This window comes from Echinops telfairi, unplaced genomic scaffold (genome assembly GCF_000313985.2).
Source record: "Echinops telfairi isolate 266 unplaced genomic scaffold, ASM31398v2 ScPeMD7_7409;HRSCAF=8447, whole genome shotgun sequence".
Taxonomy (NCBI): domain Eukaryota; kingdom Metazoa; phylum Chordata; class Mammalia; order Afrosoricida; family Tenrecidae; genus Echinops; species Echinops telfairi.
Genome location: NW_022111309.1, coordinates 988,507 through 993,115, shown reverse-complemented (window position 1 = coordinate 993,115; position 4,609 = coordinate 988,507). Strand labels below are relative to the sequence as shown.

At 60.0% G+C, this 4,609-nt stretch overlaps 1 protein-coding gene across 1 annotated transcript in view; it reads left to right on the top strand.

Annotated features, from left to right (window-relative positions):
- Nucleotides 1–4,169, top strand: part of LOC123522426 (putative GTP-binding protein 6) — a 114,474-nt gene extending 110,305 nt beyond the window's left edge. The window contains exon 3 of the mRNA XM_045296490.1: nt 4,006–4,169. The gene's annotated coding sequence lies outside the window, so the exon portion shown is untranslated. The remainder of the gene's footprint in view (nt 1–4,005) is intronic.
- The last annotated feature ends 440 nt before the right edge of the window (nt 4,170–4,609 follow it).

Genomic DNA, 4,609 nt, shown 5'->3' with positions numbered 1-4,609 from the left:
GTAGACGCTCTGTGCCTGACTTCTCTGAATCCCAGGTGGGCCCCCTAGTGCCTGGCCTCTCTGTCTTAGGTGATCCCCCTAGTGTCCAGCGTCTCTGTCCCAGGTGGACACTGAGTGGCTTGCTACTCTGGATCAAAGGTGTGTGCCCTAGTGCCCGGCCTCTCTGCCATAGGTGGGCTCTCTGTTGTCCAGGATCTCTGTCCCAGTTGGGCCTGTTGATACCCAGTCTGTCTGCCCGAGTTGAGCTTCCTGGTACCTGGTTTCTCTATCCTTGGTGGGCCACTTTATGTCCTGCCTCTCTGTCCCAGGTGGGTTCCATGGTGCCTGGCCTTTGTGTCCCAGGTGGACCCGAGTTTGCCCACATCTCTGTCCTAGGTGAACACCCTAGTACCTGACCTCCCTGTCACAGGTGGATTCCCTGGTGCCCTGTCGCTGCCTCAGGTGAATCCACTAGTGCCTAGCCTCTCTGTGCCAGGCAGGTTTCCTGGTGCCCAGACTCTTTCTCCTAGGTGGGCAGACGGTGCCTGGCCTCTCTCTCCTAGGTGATCCCCCTAGTGCCCAGCATCTCTGTCCTAGGTGAACACTGGGTGCCTGGCTTCCTTGGATCCCAGGTCAGCCCACTGGTGCCCTGGTTCTATGTCTCAGGAGGCTCCCCCTGGTGCCTGGCTTCTCTGAATCCCAGGTGGGTCACCTGGTGCCTGACCTCTCTGTCCCAGGTGGGTTCCATGGTGCATGGCCTCTGTATCCCAGGTGGACACTGGCTACATACATTCTCTGGATCCCAGGTGTGAACCCTGGTGCCAAAACTCCCTGACCCAGGTGGGTTCCCTCATGCCTGGACTCTGTGTTCCAGGTGGCCACTGGGTACCTAGTTTCTCTGGATCCAAGGTATGTACCCTGGAACCCAGCCTCTCTCTCCCAGGTGGGCTCCCTGGTGCCTGGCCTCTCTGTCCTAGTGAATCCCCTAGTGCCTGATCTCTCTGTCACTGGTGGAGGCCCTGGTGCCCAGTCTCTCTGCCTCTGGTGAACCTACTAATGCCCAGACTCTCTGCCTGATTTATCTGGATCCCAGATGGACCCCCTGATGCCCGGCCTCTCTGCCCCAGGTGGGTTCCCTGGTGCCAGGCCTCTCTGCCCCAGGTGGGCAAGAAATGCCCAGCGTCTCTCTCCTAGGTGCACCCCTTAGTGCCTCAACTCTCAGCCCTAGGTGGGTTTCATGGAGTCCAGCTTCTCTGTCCCTGGTGGACACTGGGTGCCTGGCCACTCTGTCATTGGTGAACCCCCTTGTGCCCAGCCTCTTTGTTCCAGGTGGGTTCCATGGTGCCAGCCTCTCTGTCCTAAGCAACTTCCTGGTGCCCAGCATCTCGGTCCCAGGTGGACATTTGGTGTCTGGCTTTTCGGGATACCAAGTTGGCCCCCTAGTGCCTGGCCTCTCTATTCTAGGTTTTCCCCCTTGAGTCCAGCATCTCTGTCCCAGGTGGCCACATGGTGCCCACCCTGTCTGTCCCAGGTGGACACTGGATACCTAGTTTCTCGGGATCCAAGGTGATCACCCTGGAACCCTACCTCTCTGTCCCATGTGGGCTCCCTGGTGCCCAAACTCTCTGTCCCAGGTGGGTTCCCTGGTGCCTGGACTCTGTGTCCCAGGTGGACACTGGGTACCTAGTTTCTTTGGATCCAAGGTGTTCACCCTGGAACCCGGTCTCTCTGTTGCAGGTGAGATCCCTGGCTCGGCATCTCTGTCCTAGGTGAAACCCCTAGTGCCTGACCTCTCTGTTACTGACAGGCCTCTCTGTCTTAGGTGATTCCCCTACTGTCCAGCGTCTCCGTCCCAGGTAGGCCACCTCGTGCCCACCCTGTCTGTCCCAGGTTGACACTGAGTGCCTGGCTACTCTAGATCAAATGTGTGCGCCCCAGTGCCCGGCCTCTCTGCCCTAGGTGGACTGGCTGGTGCCTGGCCTTTCTCTCCCAGGTGGGCTCTCTGTTGTCCCGGTTCTCAGTCCCAGTTGGGCCTGTTGGTACCCAGTCTGTCTGCCCGAGGTGAGGTGCCTGGTTTCTCTATCCTTGGTGGGCCACTTTGTGTCCAGCCTTTCTGTCCCAGGTGGACACTGTGTACCTAGTTTCTCTGGATCCCAGATGGGCACCCTGCTGCCCAAACTTTCTGTCCCAGGTGGGCTCCCTGGTGCCTGGCCTCTGTGTCCCAGGTGGACCCGAGTTTGCCCGCATCTCTGTCCTAGGTGAACACCCTAGTACCTGACCTCTCTGTCACAGGTGGATTCCCTGGTGCCCAGTCGCTGCCTCAGGTCAATCCACTAGTGCCTAGCCTCTCTGTGCCAGGCAGGTTCCCTGGTGCCTAGACGGTCCCTCCCAGGTGGGCGCGAGGTGCTTGACATCTCTCTGCTAGGTGAACCCCCTAGTGCCTGACCTCTCTGCCCCTGGTGGGTTCCCTGGATCCCAGCTTCTCTATCCCTGGTGGACACTGGGTACGGAGCCACTCTGTCATTGGTGAACCCCTTAGTTCCCAACCCCTTTGTCCCAGGTAGGTTCCCTGGTGCCAACATCTCTGTCCTAATCAACCCCCTAGTGCCCAGCCTCACTGTCGCAGGTCGGTTCCCTGATGCCCAGTGTCTCTATCTCAAGTGGACACTAGGTGCCTGGCTTCTCTTGATCCCAAATGGGCACCCTAGTGCCTAGCCTCTGTGCCCAGGCCTGTCCCCAAATGTCCCGGTGTTATGATCCAGGTGCACCCCATTGTGCCCGGTCTCTCTGCCCCAGCTGGATTCCCTGGTGCCCAGATTCTATCTTTGGTGGACACTGGGTGCCTCTCTTCTCTGGATCCCAGGTGGGCCTCCAGGTGCCTGGCCTCTCTTCCCAAGTAGACACTGGGCACCTAGATTCTGACACTCCCAGATGGGTTTCCTGGTGTCCAACCTCTCTGTCCAAGCTGGAGTCCCTGGGGCCCCAGTTAATGTCCCAGATAGAGCCCCTGATGCCCTGGTTGGATGCCCCAGGTGGGCCCCCTAGTGCCTGGCCTCTCTCCCCAAGGTGGGCCCCAAGTGCCCAGCCTCTCCACCACAGGTAGGGCCCATGGGACCTGGCCTATCTCTCCCAGGTTGGCCCGTGATACCTGACATCTCTGTCCTAGAGGAACCCCTTAGTGCCTATCCTCTCTGTCCCAGGTGGGTTCCTTAGTGCCCAGTCTCTCAGTCCCAGGTGGACACTGGGTTCCTGGCTTCTCTGGATTCTACTGTTCATGCTGGTGCCTAGTCTCTCTGCCCCAGATCGGCCCCCACTTGTCCTGTATGGATGTCCCAGGTGGGTTCCCTTGTGCCCAGCCTCTATCCTAGGTGGACACTGTGTGCCTGTCTTCACTGGATCCCAAGGAGGCACCCTGATGCCTGGCCTCTCTGCCCCAGGCAGGCACCCAGGTGTCCCCGTTGGATGTCCCAGGTGGGCTGCCTAGGGCCCAGTCTCTCTGCCCCAGGTGGGTTCCCTGGTGCCCAGCTTCTATCCCAGGTGGACACTGGGTGTGTTGCTTCTCTGGATCCCAGGTGGGCCCCCTGGTGCCCAGCCTCTCTTCCCCAGGTGGGCTCTCTGGTGCCCGACCCCTCTGTCCAGGTGCGCGGGCACTCTGTCCCACGTACACACTGGGTGCCTAGCTTCTGTCAATCCCAGATGGGTTCCCTGGTGCCCAGCCTCTCTGGCCCAGGTAGACATTGGGTGCCTGACTTGTCTACATCCCAGTTGGCCCCCCTGATGCCCAAACTCTCTGTCCAAGTTGGGGCCCCTGGTGTCCTAGTTAGATGTCCCAAGTGGGGCCACGGGAGCCCCAGTTGCATGCCCCAGGTGGGCCCCCTAGTGCGTGGCCTATTTTCCCTTGGTGTGCCCAGCCTCTTCACCCCAGGTGGGGCCCGTCGGGCCCAGCCTCTCTCTCCCAGGTTGTCCAGTGCTTCACGGCATCTCTGTCCTACATAAACCACTTAGTGCTTAACCTCTCTGTCCCAGGTGGAAACTGGTGTACTGGCTTCTCTGGGTCCTAGTGGGCACGCTGGTGCCTGGCCTCTCTGCCCCAGATCAGACCCCAGATGTCCCGGGTGGATCTCCTAAGTGGTTCGCATGGTGCACGGCATCTCTGCCCTAGGTGGGCCTCCTGGTGCCCGGCCTCTCTTTCCCAGGTGGGCCTAGGTTGCCTGGCATCTCTGTCCTAGGAGAAGCCCTTAGTGCCTGACTTCTCTGTCCCAGGTGGGTCCCCTGGTGCCCAGTCCCTCTGTCCCAGGTAGATGCTCTGTGCTTGACTTCTCAGAATCCCATGGTGGCCCCCTAGTGCCTGGCCTCTCTGTCCTAGGTGATCCCCCTAGTGTCCAGCATCCCGGTCCCAGGTGGGTCACCTGGTGCCCACCCTGTCTGTGCCACGTGGACACTGTGTGCCTGGCTTCCCTGGATGCCAGGTGGGCCCACTGGTGCCCTGATGCTATATCCCAGGATGCTCCTCCTGGTGCCTAGCTTCTCTCAATCCCAAGTGGGTCCCCTGGTGCCCGACCTCTCTGTCCCAAATAGGACCCCTAGTAACCGGACTCTCTGGTTCAGATGAACCCGCTATTGCTCAGAC